The sequence below is a fragment of the Rhodnius prolixus genome, unplaced genomic scaffold, assembly GCF_049639745.1.
Source record: "Rhodnius prolixus isolate KJV_2025 unplaced genomic scaffold, Rpr scaffold_14, whole genome shotgun sequence".
NCBI lineage: Eukaryota > Metazoa > Arthropoda > Insecta > Hemiptera > Reduviidae > Rhodnius > Rhodnius prolixus.
Window position 1 is genome coordinate 263,927 of NW_027411594.1, and position 21,729 is coordinate 285,655.

At 34.8% G+C, this 21,729-nt stretch overlaps 1 protein-coding gene across 13 annotated transcripts in view; it reads left to right on the forward strand.

Moving 5' to 3' along the window:
- The window catches only part of tutl (immunoglobulin superfamily member turtle), a 313,141-nt gene that overhangs the window by 209,389 nt on the left and 82,023 nt on the right, over positions 1–21,729 (forward strand). For all 13 annotated transcript variants that reach the window (XR_012456904.1, XM_074123055.1, XM_074123056.1 and 10 more), the window contains exon 3: positions 8,512–8,538. The gene's annotated coding sequence lies outside the window, so the exon portion shown is untranslated. The remainder of the gene's footprint in view (positions 1–8,511; positions 8,539–21,729) is intronic.

The following is a 21,729-nucleotide window of genomic DNA, read 5'->3' on the forward strand; positions in this document are numbered from 1 at the left end:
AAAAGTATAATTTATAATGCCCTAGTGCAAAGTATATATTGTTGTATGGTTTGCGAAACATGGTCAGTTGGGTCGCAAGATCAGAAAAAACTGGTAGCTACCGAAATGGACTTCTGGCGCAGATCTGCGAGTGAATCCCGAGATTATGAAGGTCCAGAAGTCGGTACTAGAAGTTATTTCTGAGAGACGACTCCAGTGGTTTGGCCACGTTAAAAGAATGGCTCCAGATAGATTGCCCCAACAGGTTTTGGATTGGGAACTGGATGGTAGAAGGAGGAGAGGCCGCCCGAGACTTGCTTGGAGGTCTATAGTCGATATAGACATGACAGGCCATGATTTGACGGAGAGTGATGCCGAGGATAGAGTTTATTGGAGAAAAAAAATATTTGGCGAGGAAAACCTTAATTGTGGGGAAACTCCTTAGAAAGAAGAGAAGACTTCGCGGGGGCAAAGGACCCTAAACATCAGGTTGTTTAGCCCCTTAAATTAACTAACAATAAATAAATAAATTAAAATTTAGCAAAATACTTTGTACTTCTGAAAACACAATTTATTTCACCGAAGAAGTATGCCCAAAATAAGATTTTACGATAGTTAGAAACACAATCTTTAAAAAGTGGAACAGTACTTGGTTCAAGACAATATGAAAAGAAATATGGGATGAACTCGTATTTACTGAACTGGAACGCTAGATTATAATTATACCAAGATATCTTTTGTCTCCGGTGTAGAAATGGCTATGTATAAAGTTAAGACAGATGTACCTATTTCACTAATTACTATGTCTGAAGCATCTCTCTACTTTTCAAACGATGTAACGTGTGAAAAAGAAAGACAACACACAGTAATGTACATAAAGATTGTACGAACTCTGTCAGTGTTATTCATATGCCCTTTAATAAGAATGATGGACAAAGGAAGAATGCAGGGATAAAGAAGAATATATATATATATATGTGGGTAAAGAAAAAAGAAGTTCGAAGAAGCAGCAGAGAGATAGTGAGAAAATAGACAAATAGAAAGAGATAGGGAATTGAGTGGGTGGAGAAGACCCTTGCAGAATGTATGTAGGACAAGTTTACTATCTCCTTGCTGATTACCTGTCCCTGGAAAAGGGTCTTTTGTCAATGGCCCACTCACTGTGAGAGCGCCCTTGTTTGTCTCTTTAATGTGAAGACACTAGTATCCGTGTCACTCCAGAAATACTGTCCTTAAATTGGAATTATCTCAGTCACAAACTGTACATCTTTGCAACTATAGAACATTACAGTCAATATTTATTAATTGAGAACAATAAATTAATCTGATATGAATCTCAATAACCAACGATTTGTTGAAAGAAGGAGTCTTGTTAGAAGAGTAGGTGCCTAACACAATCTCTTACTTATTTTAAAAATAATTATCTCAAATATTTTCTCATATTATAATTTATAAAACGTAATAATGACTTGAAATAAATTATTAAGTCTAAAGAGAAGACATATGCACACATTACAACCAGTTTATAATGCGTAGAATCTTATCAATGTTTCAAACTGCTAGATTTCAGCCGGTTGCTGAAGTTGAGAGGCGAGCTTCTCTCTTTAAATTACCGCCTTGGGTTAACTGCAAAGTGTTCTCCATTCCACCCTTGAACTCAGTTTCATTTTCATAGTCAGAATGTAAAATTCATATCGTTCTACTTGGACCTAAAGCTTTCTTTCCACAGTTGAAATGGATTTTGTACGTCCGCTGGAAAATCAGAAAAACTACCGGTTTACCGGAGTTTTTCACACATTAAGTAAAATGTTTTCTTTTAATTTTTCTATTAACTGTGTACAGACGACTAAATGCTTTAGTGAATTCACCGTTTAAAAGTAAATAACTTTATTTTTGTTATTCTTAAATTTGAGTTGAACTTGAAGGAAGAGGCTAGGTCCAAATGTTCATGAACTACAATTGAAGGCAGTGCCTCCTTTACATAAAACAATACTCTATACCAGGGTGTGTCAAACTCAAACCACGGGCCACTTGATGTAACAGGCAAGATTCACGCGGGTCACAACGTATTTACAAATTTTTACCTAGTTTTGCGAATATCTGGATTCAGAGACTGAGAACAGACAATCTTCATTAAGGTAGATTAGATGTTTATCAGACAATCTGGATCTGTATGCCGTTTTATTTAATTTCACGGCCGGAAGTAGTTGCTCGCACAAGGACGTACTCCAAAAATAACATAAAATTTGTACAGCAAATATTTTTGGATATTTTCTCACATAAATAAGAATATATTTTGGGGAATTCCTACTTCGTCTTTTAAAACCGCGTCATTCTGGAATTCCAGTGATAGCGGCAGGACATAATGGCTTCCAAACGTCTCTGGAGCTAAGTCAGCGCGTTTATACAAGCCCACAGGCCTCTCCAGGAAAGGCCCGGGACCACGTGTATACTCCGTCTTCAGTAGTTAAACAGAAACTGGGAATTGTGTGTACCGATATTGCCTCGATCTCTCCCCTAAGCGCTATTTCCTTCATAAAAACTTGTTTTTTTTATTTTCATTTTATTTCAGAACATCGTGGGCCACAAGAGATTACCTCGGGGGGCCGCCAGTTTGACACTCCTGCTGTACACCTTGAAGTTAAGTTACTCTTAAGAATGTGTGGCTAAAAATACTGGCCATTGGCGCCTTTGGGAGGTGTTCTTGCAGTATTGGAACAGTCTAACCTCAGTTCTTAGTTATTTAATTCCGCTCACAGAGTTCATTCATTAGTCGATGCTTTGAGTATTATACATTATTGAGTATTGAGTATATTCTCGTAGTTCGACTGACTGTCAACCTTTACACAACTGTCCTACTGGACAGTTTTAATAAACATTATTCTAATTAAAAAGTTATATTATTTATTTTTTCAAAGATAAGAGAAATTTGTCAGATATTTTTAATAAGAATGTCGTTAATGAGAGATTAAATAGTGTAAACTTTATGTAGCGGATAACTAGAGTTTTGACTTGACGATAAACCCAAACTATTGTCACTTTGTGAAACTTTTAGTAACCATTATCGTAACACACACAATTAAAACTGCTGTGGGTATATCTCTTTCCTTACTTATCCCACACTAACAACTTAAGGGAACTGGTTAAAAGGAGTGGAAAAAGGAGGGGGTCCTTGTGGTTGTAATCCCTGGATAGAGGAAGCGAGACAGAGAGTAGAAAGTACGACCTCCTCACACTATCGTGTTGAACCCTTTCCGTATTCAGTTTGTGGCCGGGTTCGCCACGTGTAGCGCTGACGTCAGCGTGTGACGTCATTGCCTCTATCGACCTCCTAACTACCCGGCGGGACCCACAGAACCCCGCCCATTGAAATTCAAAAGGGTTTTTTTTTTTTTTTCTACTGTAAAAAGACAAAACCAAAAATAACCTGTCATATCATTTTGTCCTCCTCTCTCCTCTTTTGGGCAAATCTATAAATAGTTTTTGAACACTTCCGTGTTCACCCACATAGCCATAGCTTCCTCTCCCATGTACACTTATTTTCAGATGAGATTGTGGGTGACAGTTTTGGGAATAGATTTTCTTTTTTATAGTTTTCCCCAGATACCTCGTTAAATTTTCAAAATGAATTTTCCCCCATATATGGCTTTACTGGGGTTTACCCAGTCACAGATCACGCTATGTAGGTCTTGCTTGTTCGTGCTCAATAACTCAAAAACAAAAAATCTTCAAAGAACCGTATTTTTTTCTTTTATTCATTCATAAAATCTGGTAAAAATTCAAAAGGTACTACGCATTACATTGAAACAAAATCTAAAGAAATGCAACTTAATGAATCAATAAACCGTTAATTAAAAATGAACAGACAGTATGAAACAAATATTTAAAATATATTAAAAACTATAAGTTATTACAAAATATAAATAAAACTTCGGAGCGAACGCTTTCCGCAATTCGTGATGAAATTTTCGTAAAAAATAGAATTTATACTAAAACAAAATGAGACTTTTGAAACTGAAGACTTTTCAAAAGAAGTGGGAGTTCCGGTCCAATTTTCTTAATAATGTTACTAAATTTAATGAACTTCCGTATTACTATGTGACGAGTATTAACATTAGACCTGGCATATTAGAGGTAACTTTAGCTCCACCCATCTCTCGAATTTGTCTTGAAAAAGATTGAAGATTTTTTTAAATAAAAATGTTATAAATCTACAAGAGGCGCTTTGATAGTAGAGCGATTGGGAGCTCCAATGCTAAGAATAGAATAGAATAGAATAGAAAAGAAATTTATTATTCTGGGACAATTGTCCCCTAAGAATAAATACAGGAACAAATAGAGGCCTTAATAGTTTGGCCTGTGATTATACAGAAAATAAATAAGTATTTACAAAAAGTGAAAATAAAAATAACAGCAGAAATTAAGGAAATAAATTAAAACAATTAGAATTTCGGAGGAAGCTGAATAGAAAGTAGATAACTGAATAGAAGGGATTTAAAGATAGAAAGGGTAGGAGCATGGCGGACAGATGAAGGCAAGGAGTTCCAGAGAGAGGTAGCACGTATTAGGAAGGACTTGTCAAAGGATGAGGTACGGTGAGAGGGAATATAGAGATCAGATGAGCGAGATCTAGTGTTACGGGAATGTATCGAGGATTTAAACTTAAGGAGTTGAAAAATATAGGAAGGCCTTTGAGACTGGATGACTTGAAAAAGGAAAGAAGCCAAAAAATATTGGCGTCGATAGAAAGGAAAATAGCCACTTCAACTCATCGTAGCAGTGCGAAATGCGGGAGTCTCTGGGGAATGCTGAAAATAAATCTTATGAAGCAGTTCATGAGGCGCTTGAGCTTAGCTTCAATATCACCAGAAAGACCGCCATACACTAAGCAACCATAGTCGAAATGGGGGAATATAAGAGAGGAAACTAGGAGTTGCTAAGATGTATTTTATTGAACTGGATTCAATCTTGGTCTAGGATTTTACGTATATTATAGTAACAAAAAAAAAAAAAAACAAGTGAGGCTTTGGAGGGAGGTTATTTGACATCCCCCTAAATCCTCCGAAAGTCTGTGTAATTATCACATTGTCTTGATGAAGGTAGATGTATCCTCTCTTAGAAAAAAGAGGGAGTGATCCTAACTAAAGACTCCTCTAAGTTTCCAAGGATTTCCCTGGATTCACAGCTGATTTCCCGATCCTATATTCTTTTCAATATAAGTATTTATTTGCCATGAAATATCGCATAGCTCCAAAATTCTCGAGGAATGATTTAGTTCATATTTCCCTTTAGCCATGTTACTTGAATAAGACCTATTAGCGAGTGCATAGAGAACAGTGGTTTTTCCAGGAAAAAAAATGGTAAATAACGAGCTAGATTGAGGTCGCTTTTTCGGTAAACAGATTTTTCTTTAAATTCAGATATTTTAACCATGAATTTGATTCATGTGAATGCTTATTGAAGTAAGAATTGTTCAATATATTGAAAAGGCTCTTACGTAGATAATCTGTTGACTCTTGTAGCCCTTTCAGATGACTCTTAAAGTCAATTTTCTTGAAAAATAAAAAAAATTCTAATAAAAATAATAAACCCACTTTTGTGCATTGTGTAACGATAGTAGTAGCAGAAAAATCTTTGTTACATTTAAATCGATAGAATCGAGTAAATCGATTTAGTAGTATCAGCTGGTTTTTCAATAACCTTCTTGCATTTGTTAACGCTTTATGTTTCTGAATGAACCGTATTCAAGTAGATAAAAAGTTAAATACTAAAAACCGGATTTCGAAAAACAATTTATAGATAAATCCATTGTTAAAGAATAAAGGTTTTTGTAAAGTAAATTATTCAAACAAAAAGGTTTAGTACAACTACCACAACAAACAAGGTTTAAGTTATCCAAAGATGGGTCCCTTGAACTAAATTTCTCTCCCTTAACTTTTCGATCATTGTTGACACAGTTCTAATCGATATAGGTAGTCCATTGTTTTCTCTCTAAATATTACTATTTAATGTATTCAACTCACAATAGATTCCAACTGTAGTATAGGCAACTCATTAGGTTGAATCAATTTAGTTTAATGTATGATCGGTAATTTGTGATGGAGCATTATTGGGAGTGATTGGTCCTGAAATATTATTTTTGCAAATTTGTTATGGCTACTCTCGAATCTAATAGAAAAACAAGAAGAGAACACTAAGATTATTTGATACATCGATTTAATAACTTCCTCGAAATTTCTTTTCTCTTACAGAAAGCAAGAAATTACTATTATCAAATTAAGTTTTCTATATTAACAGGAAATACATGTTGTAAGATCATCCTGATATTATGGTCTCCAGAACTGGACTGTGTGTTTGTGTTTATGAACACAATGTTATTATCGACCGGTGGTGAGCTGGTGGCAAGCGCTAGGCTATCCGAAGCATTCTCTGGGCTGATTAAAGAAAAAAGAAAAGGGACAAAAGTATAGACCTAGTCTTAACTCCTTAATCTTGAGCTAAGAGGAGCTCTAGGAAGACTAGGAGTCACAGCTGTCTGAACAAATCGGAGCAATAATCAATGGAAACAGGCCTTAACTATTCTAGCCCCAAATAGTTCGCAGGAGATGGATTGAAATTTCTTTTCCTATCTTTTCTAATTCTGTAAATGGGTCTTTTGAGGTCCCATTTTGAACAGATGTCTCTTAAATCCACAATTACAAGTAAGAAATCCAACCACTCATATCAAAAGACATAGAATCTTCTATCAAACCGACTGGATTGTCAATCAGCCTTTTTCTAATCACTAGTTTGCCAACCAAAACCATTGGACATCCGTAAAAGGTGAAGGCTGGTAAAACTGTCCCTTTATGAAATGCAGATATATCTTCAGAGGCAAGCAAATCAATAGAAGAAAGGCATCTAATTTGGGCTAGATGTCTTACAAGCCAGAAATACTCGTACGGCCGGACGTCCAGACTGTAATCTCCAAATTCAAAATAGGCCATTGCTCTCAGGACCTTCCACCCGTACTGAGGATCCATTCTAAGAGATAAAGCTGAGATAAATTTATCAATTTGGAAGGACCCACATAATTTATTATCGTCTTTGAAGGGATCCGCCAAATTGAATCCACTGTGACACCGCCAAGACTTTGTACAAATGCTATAGTACAAAGGTTTGTACGTATGTGTCTAGTTGAGAGTTAGATTATTTTTTTAAATGCATTTATTGTCATGTCTTCATTTATTTGCTAGAATTCGCTAGATTAGGGAGTACATGTCTAACGGATGAAAGATTAACCCAGTTCAACGTACAAAATATTTATAGATGAAGAGCAAAAGGGCGTCCATAACTTGCACCCGTTGAACAAAATTTATCACAAACGTGAAGTAACAGGCAGCTCAAACTTTATATTACGTTTCAGTGCCATCATGATGCTGTAATTTTAAGGTCAAAATTCCTCCAAGCGGAAATTATACTTTGATAAACAGATTTTTCACTTTTTTTTGTTTTATGAGCCTTCATCATAAAGGTGAAACCACGTCTATTGGGATAGGTTTCCAACGAGAATTTATTTTGAAAGATGCCTCTCATATCTGACGTGGACATTTATTAATGATTTTAGGGCTGCTCTTGTTTAAGCGAGGGTGAGGCAATGGACCTATTTTGAGCTTGAGCCCTTTCTAATAACTTCTTTGACCAAATTTTGTGATTAAATTGAAGCTAGAAAGAGTTTTTATCTGGAAATAAACCATGACTTTATTCATAAATAATGTGCACTTGCAGTTTTTACTATTATAAAGTGCAATGCAGTAATAAATGTGGTAATTATTTTCAAATCAAATGAAAATATTAAATAATTTTCTTTCATGGCAGACTTCTTATCAGATAATTGGTATGATGTATTGTCTTCCATCAACTGTAAATAATTATAAATTATAATACATATTAAGAAATGAATTCTAAACAAGTAAACTACATATTAGACATTTTGTCTCAGCAATTGCTTTAAATTGGTCCTCAACTTCTGTGAATAAGAAAGCATATGAAAAGATAAAAGTTTTTTAAATACTCAGTATTTTTTTTAAAAAAAGCCCTTAACTTTTTAGCCTTAAATATATAGAAGTGGCAGTAAAGTTTTACTTTTAATTACTGTCATTAATTTATATTTCACTTGAATTGGTTACTATATTCAGCTCTTAGAAACTCATTCATCGTTTCTTGAAAGAGTTCTTCTATTAATTGTAAGTAAAGTTTCTCAGTCAAAATTGTATTAAAAATTAAAGTTACATTTACAATGTTTTACAAAGTTACAATGTTAATAAAGGTGGTAAAATACATAATGTGGGCTTCTGGCATATGTTTGATTCAATTTACTTTATAGTTAAGGATCAATTTAAGATGGTTACAGGCAAAATTTCAAATTTATCATGAGTCTAAAGGCTTTATTATAATCACAGTTGAACTTAGGTCAGCTGTCAGCTAAATTGCTTAAAATAGATGGCTAATTATGATTTTATGTTTTACTAACTAATCATTGAACTGTTACAGGTCTATTTGCGTGCTCAAACCAATCTGGTAAGTAAGACACTTCTGTTATTTTAATTTATAATAAATATAAATGCCTAAATTCTCCATTCTTCACTCCAAAAGAAAATTAAGGAATAAGAAATATTTCATGCATGTGTTTTTGTGGAAAAGCAAAAAGACCTCTCTCCCAAACTGCAAGACACAGAATCTCCCCACGGTAGTAGGAAGATCATCAATCTTGGGCTCTTCTTACTTACATTCCCCTTGTAAATATAGCGGAGATGGAATGGAGGGCGAGGACCGCCTTTATATCTTTGTCTGTTTCTAAGCAAGTTTTCTTCCTTAATAAGGAGATTTGTGTCCTGTAGGAGCATTTTCACAGATATACGAGTATATATAACGTACACCAAACTACTTACTGTAATCAAATTTAAGTGAAAAGTGTTGTAAACAAAATATAACATAAAACTGTAACAACAAATTTTAGGCAAAAATTCATTTAAAGACCAATAAATAATTTGTTCAGAACCGTTAATAGATACAAAAATCTAGAATGCACTTTCAATTTTTTTTTAAACTTGCAATTTATACTAAAAATTAGTTGAGTTCATCATCAAATATTATCAATTTAAAGATAACTAGAATTAGAATTAGAATTAGAAAACGGGTGGGACCTATGCCCTACGGCACCGCAGCCACAAGAGGCTTATTGTGCCCTTCCCGTTGGATCTAGTAGACGAAACTTCCCCTTCTGAAGAGGTTGAGGACTTTCCCTACTAGTTCTTTTTGCGCTACTATCTCCTTTTGGTCACAAAAGATTCAAAGGTTTCATAGCGCAATCGAACAACAAGTGAGAGGCCATTTCCTCCTCTTCCTGATTTAATCTGCTCAACGAGCTAATACGCCCCCCCACCTTGTACAGATGCTTCCTGAACCTAGCTTGCCCCTGTGAATAGGCCTGTGATTAGAGTAATCTGATGTCTGTCCAAGCACAGAGTCTCTTTGGCACTTAGTTTACACAGACGAGGCATCAGAGTCTTGCTGTCTTTGACCCCCAAGACACATCACCCAGTTCTTTTCGTGCTCCCTCCAGATCCAATCTCTGAATTACACCCTTGGTGATCCCCCAGGACAGGCTCCGGGCAAGTGAAAAGAGCATTAGTTCCGTTCCTGGCCGGTTGGTCGGCTGTTTCATCTTTCTTGATCACCACATGACCCGGCACCCATTCCAGACGAACTTTATTGTACCGAGCCAATAGTTCCTGTGCCTTCTTACATTCTCAAATCTGGGAAGAGGTAGATCTTTAACTAAAGATAACTAAAACAACAATAACCAAAAAGAAATGCGCTATGAATTTAAAAAAATGAAGTTACTAAAGTGGCAATTTCAGTCAGCCAGTGTTCTTCAAATTAGAAGTTTTGGTTACTAAATACGCACTTCAGGCGGAAGTGTCTTTAATCGAATTTTACCAAACAAATTTTTCAAATAAAAGTTCTAGATTTTGCTTTTTTTCATTCCGTTGTAGCACGGATGTTATAGTACGTTTGCTATTCGCCTTCGTCCAAGTCACCTAACTTGGTATAATGGAAACTTATTGTGAAAATTTAAAATTATTTAATTGTTTCCTGTAAAATTCCAAATAGAGTTCTGGAAAATGTCAGAAACAGTAGCTGCTTTGATAACCTCCTTAGCTGAATATTAAAGACCATATGTCACGGCAGACCATCAATTGTTGCTAACGTTCATTCAAACACAATGTGAAAACTGTGAACAAAGATTCTGTGGGGCAGCTCAAAGTAATTTTTCAATGTCTCTAACAGAAGGCAAAAAAAAAAAGCCATTTGAATTCAATCTGATTCTCGGGTAGCCAGAGCTTTTGGCCTAGCGACCTCAGCATCCTGGCAAAGTCAACATAGAATAATAGCAAATTCCAGGGGCAATGCCAACAGCGTACTTCACGAACAAGATTGATGAACGTAAATCAGGTGTACTGCCATGAGAATACAATCTACATTACCTGTAATCTTTCTTTCTCACAGGTTCCATTCATTTTAAATACATTTTTATATATATTTTTATTCCTATTAGATATAATTATTTTGAACATTCTACTTTTGAATTCCACAAAAAATTTGATATAATTCGAATTGCAAAAAATTGTAAGCTTCACCATGAACGGATTTTTGATTTATTGGAAGTATAGAGCGCAAAATCCTTAGCTCAAAAAAAATCCTTTGATCCAGAAAGATCGTTGTAGTTTCATTGAGTTTAATTCTGTGTATTGCCATTATCTAATCACAGTAGGGAAAGCATTTTGGACTACTTACTTCTCCCTACAACTCCTTTTATGAGTAGTAATTAGAACCCAAGTACATTTTATAAAAATAAGAAGTTAGTAACGTAGTAAGAAAAATTTTTTGTTTGTGTTCTTTCCAAAGGTTTTTGCTTATCTATTTTTTAAATAATATATTCTACACTAACAAGGACAATTGCATTAATTTTCTTTCATTTAATAACTGTAAAAAATTGCATTACCATAAAATGAAATGCATCTAATAGACTCGGGGCTGAGTGCAAAGATTTTCTCTTCCATTATTGTGGTAACTAAATTACATGCTCTCCGAGTTACATATAAGTAAATGAAGTGCCTTCGTTCTATTTAGATAGGGTTGTTCCCTTTAGTAATGCTACTTGTACTAGCCTAGTTACCTTGTATTGAGTTGAATAAAGGTAATTCTATCAAAAAAGGGCCTCCAAGCGTACATTGCATTAACGATGCGTTAAATTAAATAATGTCTAATAGGGTTTGCACCGTTATATAGTCGCTCTATTACATAGACACACATTCTTCTAGTCTTACAGCACCTTATCATTCACCTGATTACCGATACTATACACTACTTTCATATATTACTTTTTTCGGCGCATTCCTCTTTGTGTTCATAAAAATCGAAGATTACTGTTTCCTGCGCATTTTGATTATAAGATTTGCTACGCAGCTATTTGAGAACGTACAACTTTTTAGATTGTGTGGTGCGCTAAAGCCACTCCAATACCTGCCATCAAAACTTTATTGGGAGCTGAAAAAAAAGCTGGCAACTGGGAAAAAAAGTTATGTGAAATTAAAATGGCTGATTTATTAGCAAGGCAAGCAATACGGCGTTCTATTATCTGTGGTGAAATGATTTTCAAGGTTGCCATCTTAAGGTCTTCTTCCTTCTTATCAAGACTTTTTGTTTACTCTCTCTTACTCACCAGTAAGAAAAAGAGAGCCGCCTCGTTGACAGAGGCGTCTAATTAAATTCTCAAATTATCACATTAAATAAAATCCAAGGTTTAGACCGCGGGGGAATCGAACCTACTAAACCATCAATACATCTTAGCTTTGCGGGTATAGCCTATAACCGCTCAGCTAATGGGGCGCCTTACAATATTAAAACCATTAAATGCAAGGTATAGACTGGGGAAATCGAACCTACTAAACCAACAATACATATTAGTATTGCTGGTCTAGCCTATAGCCGGTCCCTTACAAGATTAAAACCATTAAATAAAATCCAAGGTCTGGACTAGAAATCGAACCTACTAAACCATCAATACATCTTTGCTTTGCGGGTCTAGCCTATAGCCGCCTAACATACTTTACTATAAATTTCTCATATTAAACATTAAATAAAATCCAAGGTCTAGACTAGAAATCGAACCTACTAAACCAACAATACATCTTAGCTTGGCGGGTAGCTAGCCTATAACCGCTCAACTACCACCGTAGGCTAAGCGCCTTGCAGATTTCTTAGTTTCACTTTGCAGCATGTTAGCCACTTAGATAAGGCTTCAATAACTGCATAAACTTGTGCTATTCTTCGTTCCACTTTTGTTGCACTCAGGGGTTATTCCATCCATTATTTTCTTTATTGACTCATTAACTGTAGACAATAAATGAACTTATATTTCCTAAAATTTATTATTACTTTTTTTTTATTAGGCAAAAATAATAATCCACAAAAAATAAATACAAGGGCGATCCCTTTCATACAAGAGCCCTTTCTTACGGCCCACTTCTTCCACTGCTAGTGACTGTACCAACTGAGGGTGTAAATAAAATCCGAGTGGCGTAAAAAAAAAAAAAAAAAAAAAAAAAAAAAAAGATATAGGGACAAAAATAAACACAAGTGTGTAAATATTTGGTTTTGTCCTTTTTAAAAGGGCATAAAGGTAAATTCCATCAACACATTGCTCGCTTTCACTTGTTATAGTGTTTTTGGGTGTGTTTTTAAGAGTATTTCTCTTTTTCCTATTGCTCAGCATGTGTCTGAATAATCTCTAAATTTTTTTTGCGTTTCGAAAGGCTAATGATACACTGAAAAAAAGAAGGTTCAGAAAATAGAAAGAAGGGAATGATAATGCACCCAAATACAAACATAGATCAAATGAAAACCCCCTAGGGTTTGGAGGGTGCAAATAAAGAGAAAAAGGGGAGTTGGCTTAGAGGGAAAACCGGAGCTTATTTGTTTATTAAATAAAATTAGTTTAAGCCACCTCTACTCCTTTTGAATTTGTAAACACAGAAAATACCTACTTTACATCCTCTTCTTCGACTTTTTATCCCCACAGCGGCGGAGTCTTCGCCTTGTGTAATCTGCCTTTTGCATCATCTTGTCTTTTGTGTGTATGTTATACCTTTATATATAAAAATGGTTAGTTAGCATCTAAAGTTATTCTTTTCTTTGATACTGTGGCAATTTTTGTTTTGTTTGCGTAATTCAATTTTAAGTTCTTTTTTGGGTATTAGAGCACATACAATTATTATTCCGGTGATCGGAGTTAAAAATCAAATATCTTTTATGAACAAAAATCTTGTTCTCTACGTTCTAAGTAACCTATTATTAAATTAGAATTTTTCTGCAAGATTGTAGTTGGTCTCAAAATGGGTTCATTGTTTAATTTTTTGCAGGAAGCGTAATATCCCCTCTAAAGGTCGAGAATTTTCCTCAATATCAATTTTCATGATTATAATTTCAAACAAAAGCTACATCAAGGAAAAAAAAGAAAAAAAAATAGGTCAAGGAGAACAAGAACAAAACGTCACAACTTTGTGTGAACTTTTTAATGTTCCCTTTATTGAAAGCCATCATCAAAAATTAAAAAAGTTATTATCCCTCTTTTTTTGGGGAAGTTAAATGTTCTCACAATGCAACCCAAATTGGTCAATCGCAATTATATTCTTGTTTTACAGATATTTTCATTGTTTTCGGGAAGTACTCGTAAAACGTTCTCAGAATGCAACCCAAATTGGTCAGAAGCAATTATATTCTTAATTTTAGATATTTACGTTGTTTTCGGAAAGTAAAACGTTCTCAAAATGCAACCCAAATTGGCCAGAATCAATTAGATTCTTAATTTTAGATATTTTCGTTATTTTCAGGAAGTTAAACGTTCTCAGAAGCAACCCAAATTGGTCAGAAGCAATTATATTCTTAATTTTAGATATTTTCGTTATTTTCAGGAAGTTAAACGTTCTCAGAATGCAACCCAAATTGGTCAGAAGCAATTATATTCTTAATTTTAGATATTTACGTTGTTTTCGGAAAGTAAAACGTTCTCAAAATGCAACCCAAATTGGCCAGAATCAATTAGATTCTTAATTTTAGATATTTTCGTTATTTTCAGGAAGTTAAACGTTCTCAGAATGCAACCCAAATTGGTCAGAAGCAATTATATTCTTAATTTTAGATATTTACGTTGTTTTCGGAAAGTAAAACGTTCTCAAAATGCAACCCAAATTGGCCAGAATCAATTAGATTCTTAATTTTAGATATTTTCGTTATTTTCAGGAAGTTAAACGTTCTCAGAATGCAACCCAAATTGGCCAGAATCAATTAGATTCTTAATTTTAGATATTTTCGTTATTTTCAGGAAGTTAAACGTTCTCAGAATGCAACCCAAATTGGTCAGAAGCAATTATATTCTTAATTTTAGATATTTTCGTTGTTTTCGGAAAGTAAAACGTTCTCAGAATGCAACCCAAATTGGCCAGAATCAATTAGATTCTTAATTTTAGATATTTTCGTTATTTTCGGAAAGTAAAACGTTCTCAAAATGCAACCCAAATTGGTCAGAAGCAATTAGATTCTTAATTTTAGATATTTTCGTTGTTTTCGGAAAGTAAAACGTTCTCAAAATGCAACCCAAATTGGTCAGAATCAATTAGATTCTTAATTTTAGATATTTTCGTTATTTTCAGGAAGTTAAACGTTCTCAGAATGCAACCCAAATTGGTCAGAAGCAATTAGATTCTTAATTTTAGATATTTACGTTGTTTTCGGAAAGTAAAACGTTCTCAAAATGCAACCCAAATTGGTCAGAAGCAATTAGATTCTTAATTTTAGATATTTTCGTTGTTTTCGGAAAGTAAAACGTTCTCAGAATGCAACCCAAATTGGTCAGAAGCAATTAGATTCTTAATTTTAGATATTTTCGTTGTTTTCGGAAAGTAAAACGTTCTCAAAATGCAACCCAAATTGGTCAGAATCAATTAGATTCTTAATTTTAGATATTTTCGTTATTTTCAGGAAGTTAAACGTTCTCAGAATGCAACCCAAATTGGTCAGAAGCAATTATATTCTTAATTTTAGATATTTACGTTGTTTTCGGAAAGTAAAACGTTCTCAAAATGCAACCCAAATTGGTCAGAAGCAATTATATTCTTAATTTTAGATATTTACGTTGTTTTCGGAAAGTAAAACGTTCTCAAAATGCAACCCAAATTGGCCAGAATCAATTAGATTCTTAATTTTAGATATTTTCGTTATTTTCAGGAAGTTAAACGTTCTCAGAATGCAACCCAAATTGGTCAGAAGCAATTATATTCTTAATTTTAGATATTTTCGTTATTTTCAGGAAGTTAAACGTTCTCAGAATGCAACCCAAATTGGTCAGAAGCAATTATATTCTTAATTTTAGATATTTACGTTGTTTTCGGAAAGTAAAACGTTCTCAAAATGCAACCCAAATTGGCCAGAATCAATTAGATTCTTAATTTTAGATATTTTCGTTATTTTCAGGAAGTTAAACGTTCTCAGAATGCAACCCAAATTGGTCAGAAGCAATTAGATTCTTAATTTTAGATATTTTCGTTGTTTTCGGAAAGTAAAACGTTCTCAGAATGCAACCCAAATTGGTCAGAAGCAATTAGATTCTTAATTTTAGATATTTTCGTTATTTTCAGGAAGTTAAACGTTCTCAGAATGCAACCCAAATTGGTCAGAAGCAATTAGATTCTTAATTTTAGATATTTTCGTTATTTTCAGGAAGTTAAACGTTCTCAGAATGCAACCCAAATTGGTCAGAAGCAATTAGATTCTTAATTTTAGATATTTTCGTTATTTTCAGGAAGTTAAACGTTCTCAGAATGCAACCCAAATTGGTCAGAAGCAATTAGATTCTTAATTTTAGATATTTTCGTTGTTTTCGGAAAGTAAAACGTTCTCAGAATGCAACCCAAATTGGTCAGAAGCAATTAGATTCTTAATTTTAGATATTTTCGTTATTTTCAGGAAGTTAAACGTTCTCAGAATGCAACCCAAATTGGTCAGAAGCAATTAGATTCTTAATTTTAGATATTTTCGTTATTTTCAGGAAGTTAAACGTTCTCAGAATGCAACCCAAATTGGCCAGAATCAATTAGATTCTTAATTTTAGATATTTTCGTTATTTTCAGGAAGTTAAACGTTCTCAGAATGCAACCCAAATTGGTCAGAAGCAATTAGATTCTTAATTTTAGATATTTTCGTTGTTTTCGGAAAGTAAAACGTTCTCAAAATGCAACCCAAATTGGCCAGAATCAATTAGATTCTTAATTTTAGATATTTTCGTTATTTTCAGGAAGTAAAACGTTCTCAGAATGCAACCCAAATTGGCCAGAATCAATTAGATTCTTAATTTTAGATATTTTCGTTGTTTTCGGAAAGTAAAACGTTCTCAGAATGCAACCCAAATTGGTCAGAAGCAATTAGATTCTTAATTTTAGATATTTTCGTTGTTTTCAGGAAGTTAAACGTTCTCAGAATGCAACCCAAATTGGTCAGAAGCAATTATATTCTTAATTTTAGATATTTTCGTTGTTTTCGGAAAGTAAAACGTTCTCAAAATGCAACCCAAATTGGCCAGAATCAATTAGATTCTTAATTTTAGATATTTTCGTTATTTTCAGGAAGTTAAACGTTCTCAGAATGCAACCCAAATTGGTCAGAAGCAATTAGATTCTTAATTTTAGATATTTTCGTTGTTTTCGGAAAGTAAAACGTTCTCAGAATGCAACCCAAATTGGTCAGAAGCAATTAGATTCTTAATTTTAGATATTTTCGTTATTTTCAGGAAGTTAAACGTTCTCAGAATGCAACCCAAATTGGTCAGAAGCAATAAGATTCTTAATTTTAGATATTTTCGTTATTTTCAGGAAGTTAAACGTTCTCAGAATGCAACCCAAATTGGTCAGAAGCAATTAGATTCTTAATTTTAGATATTTTCGTTGTTTTCGGGAAGTAAAACGTTCTCAGAATGCAACCCAAATTGGTTAGAAGCAATTATATTCTTGTTTTTCAGATATTTTCTATTTTCTAGTTTTTTGTTTGTTTTTTTTAACGCGATTTAGATTTAGATTTTAAAGGGCAGGACGGTACCTATGCCCTAACGGTCGTTATCACCAGCGATTCCCAAAAAAAGAGTCGCCGTAATTCTCCTTGACGTTAGCATGCTACCAATCCACCTTGTAATTGTGGAGTCTATACCATGCTTTTCCATTGCCAAGGAAATAGCACTGTAGGAAGTGTTGCTGAACGCTCCCTCAATATCCAGAAACACACCCAGTGCTGTCTCCTTGCAAACCACAGAGGCCTTCAGCTCCTTTTTTTTTTATCGCGATTTAGTAATCAGTGGTTATATATAAAAAAAAAAATGATGAATTTTGCAGATAGTAACAAGTTACAGAGTAATAATATTCGGATGGGTATTCCGTTTCTGTATTGGAAAAAGCATCCGCGAAAACTGTAATTTTTTCAACGGAAAAAGAAAAACAGTCCATTTTATGATTTTAGGAAAGGTGAAGTTCTTTAAAAATCATATTTTTATGATTATTACTCGCGAAATATACGAAGCGTAACATATAATACATAGGATGGTTACTACAATAGCTTCATATAATAAGTATCGCTTCGAGTACTTTGTCACAACTTCATATTTCGGCCTATACAGCACAGCAAGTGAACTTGATATTATCGAGCATTAAGTAACATTTTTAACAGATAGAAAATAAGCCACCTCATTATTCGAGGTTAGTGATTTCCCAAGTGCTCTTATCTTCAATTTCCTGCCGCTCACTTGAAATGTTTCATCCACTTGTAAGTCCCATCCGGTCTGTTAGCAAGTCTCAGACGATATCTGCCATCTCAAGTCTATCAGTTCAATGTACAAATTCCTTTTTTTCCCTCTTTTAAAAAAATCGCAGTTAAAAAAAAAGGGAAAGAAGCAAATGTTTCTAAGTAACGTTTTATAGCACTAAACCAACTTACCGATTCTAAATCCAGACCACGTAGATTTTGAACCTGTAGCAAACTTGGCCATAAGGATGATTATTAAGAGGTCGTATTAATTTTCTTACGAATTGAAATACAACTTATCCATGGATTATTTCGGATTTTTTAAATTTTTAATTGTTTATTTTGTTTGTAAAAAGTTTCTTGTACCAAGACTGCAACAGCAGTCCTCATATATTAACCAGAAATTAAAATATTTTGAAATTAGTAATGAAAATTATAGATCTTAGAGGCTTCGCTCTATTTATGGCTAGTTCTTCCCCAATGCTATTTCCCATGAGGACCTCTCTGCTAGAATCTTCTGCCCACTATCTATTTGGTGTACCTCTCCTTTCTTTTTCAGGCGGGCTTTACGTCCACGGTGTCGTGGACGGAGGCGACTAGGAAACATACTTTACTGTAAATTTCTTTTATTAACCATTAAATAAAAGCCAAGGCCTAAGACCGGGAATTGATGAACCCAGTACCACAATTCAGCTTTACAGGTCTCGCCTCCAACCGCTCGGCTACCGTGGCGCCTTTCTAGATATTCAGTATTTATGAATTATTAGATAAAGAGTTTGTATGCGGAGAATAGAAGTACAAATGTAGAAGGGTCAATAGTGTCTGTTCCAAATCGTCTAGTGAGACGATAGTCTCACACTAACCCACCCTGCGAGTCACTATTTGTACGTGCCATGTCCTGAACAGCTATGTTCTGAAGAGAAGAAGAGAGGTTATTATGTGAGGGAGAGTATATTTGTAGATCTGTAAGTAAACACGCGTAAAGGAGAGGAGTTAATACAAGATAAATGTGCAGAAAGGGAGATAAATGAAGCGGCGAACTAGTGGATGAAGTAATCGCTGGTGTTGTCTCTGCCCCCCAGCCTCCAACTAGCCGCCCCACAGCACAGTTTAGGTTAATTACTCTCGGAGAAGGGCCACAGTCGCACACCCTCCTCACAAGCAGCACCCTTGTTTACACTTCCATATCCTTCTTTACTTTAGTATACTCTACCCGCCCCCGGCCAGCCAGTACCAGAGCAGAGGTTTTCTACGCTTATCAACACTATCCCATTTCTGGGCACCTTCCTACAGCACTCACTTCCCAAGATCCTGTTTGGTTTCTGTGTTGGTTTTGCCTGTACACCTACTACTCCTCAAGTTACATTTCTATACTTCTATCTTCTTCTCCTACACCCATGAAATCTGCACAAACATAGACACAACAACAGAATGTTCCCGAAAAATCCAATTTTCTTTTTTTCCACCCTACAGTGTTTGTTGTTGATGTTAAATTAACCTCCAGTTTTTCATCCACGCTAGGAGAGTGGATTTATTTTCTTTTTTGGGGAATGGTCGGCTGAGGTTTTTCCACCAGCAAGCATATGGTCAACACATTTCCCAACATCGTAACTACAAAACAAAGAGAGAGCTCTTTCTTTCTCTCTCCCTCACGCACACCGAAAAAAATCCCTACAGTAAGTAATATAAATCAGACCTCAGGCTAGTCTTCCCCGGACAGAACCCTCTCAGACTGCAGCAATACTCTTTTCCTAAACGAAAACAATTTTTTTCTTCCTTTCATGTACACTGATCGGAATTAGATTGTTTTGTAAAGGGTAGAAGTATTATTTTTTTTCAAAATGAGGATTTTTTGTTCAGAAAACTTTTCAAGAGAAAAGCATTCTTTTTACCTTCACTTATTAGCTAGGAAAGTATTGCGATCTTGTTAAATTTGTCGACTTCAGTTTTTTACGAAAATATTCGTCTTGTGAAGCACACAGGAAGTTGACACTTTATATTTAGATTGTGTCCCCAGGAGTAATCAACTTCCGCAACTGGAAGTGCTACTTTTTTCAGCGAATTTTTCCACTTCTTTGAGATTTTTCCCTTATTTGTAACAATACTATAAAATCCTATATAATTATACAGTAATATCCCAGTTTGGGATTAGTGCCTTGAACAAAACAGCATGTTGTGATGGATGCCCGAGTAAAACTGTCAAGAAAAGAAGTATAGAGACTAGCTGGCCTTTTATAATTGGAATTAAACGTAACTTTTCTGTATAATGGTGATGTGTTCTCAGAAATAAGACGGATGTTGGTTAATGTTGCTGTAGAGTTACCACAGCGTAGAGATAACTTTACATAGTTTTAGAAAGCCGCTTAAATCTTAACTTTATCTAAATTCTGGCTATATTAGTTAATTCATTTGTAGCACATTATGCAAAATTCTATGAAAGTTTAGTTTGAAAATAATATACTAATGTGTGCAATACTGACTATGCTTCTTTGTAAAATCAGCAACAAATAAATGTCTAACAACAATTTATCTTGGCATCCTTTTCAAGTTTTTTAAATATCAGATAAATTTTGGATATAATTGAATGACAAAGTAGAGGTAATCGTGAATCTGGACTCTTTAACGCGTGAACGATTCAAGCTGTAATGGTGAATTCAGTCCGATATCGAAGGCGCCACGGTAGCCGAGCGGTTAGAGGCGAGACCTGCAAAGCTAATATGCATTGTGGTGCCCGATCATAGACCTTGGATTTTATTTAATAGTTAATAAAATAAATTTACAGTAAAGTATGTTTGCTAGTCGACTCCGTCCACGACACCTACTTGGTAGTTGGTCCTTTAAGCCGCGCCTGAAAAAATAGGCGATTACTTTACTTTTACTTTACTACCGATATCGACAGTGACGGTCATGAAAACCCTAGGATTGACCCTATGCTATGTGGAAATTGATGTTCAAGTTCACGGAAAAACTCCCCGTACTTCATATCTTGTAGAATCAATGCTGTGCTAAACTTGAGAAAGTGTCTAAATATTTGTGAAAGGGATGTCCTACAATGTTCATTACGAAAATTGAAGCAGATATCAAATATTTAGTTTTGCAGCAACCGGCCTAAGGACGTAATAATTGATGGAAATACTTAATAGTTTTTATATTAATTTTTTCTTTCTTCTCAATTTAAGTAGCTACCACTGTAGTTAATGCTGGAAGCTGCAAGTAAAACTCTGGGTAGAGCAAGCGTAAAAAAGTATCATTCTGACGACATTCTTATACACGCGGAATAGCTTTTCCGGAATAGTCCCGCCTCTCTGGCTAACAGTGAAGATGGCGCTGATTTTTCAAAGTTAATTCTCTCACTTGCATTGGTAGAAAAAAAGTGAGCCTTTGGGTCGAGAACTGCCCTTAGACAAGTTATTTAACTTGAAAGCTAACTGGGCCGATCTTTGCTGTAAGACATAGTCTGGCATTTTGTTGGGGGTTCCACTTGTAGAATCGACTAACATGGTTGAATTCTCCAGTCTGAAGAATATTCCATGGTGAAGAGTAAAGAGTTATTTCAGTAGCGAACAAGTTAACAATGAATCTGCTGATCGTAGGAACTCGTTGAAGTAAACCAAGAATGATCGGACCCAATAATGGACCCTTGAGGGACTCCAAGTAGGGTAAGGTTTAGTTCAGGCGATATGAAATGAAATTTAAACTTAAATTTAAATTTAAAATACCCATTGAGAGTGCAGAGATAGCTGATGACCACAAAGGAGTCAAACTCCAGTTCATCACAGAATCATTTCTTGCTATATTCGTACTCTATGTCACTTAACTAGGCCGCCACAGATCCTCTAGATTGTAGAGGATTTCGCTCTC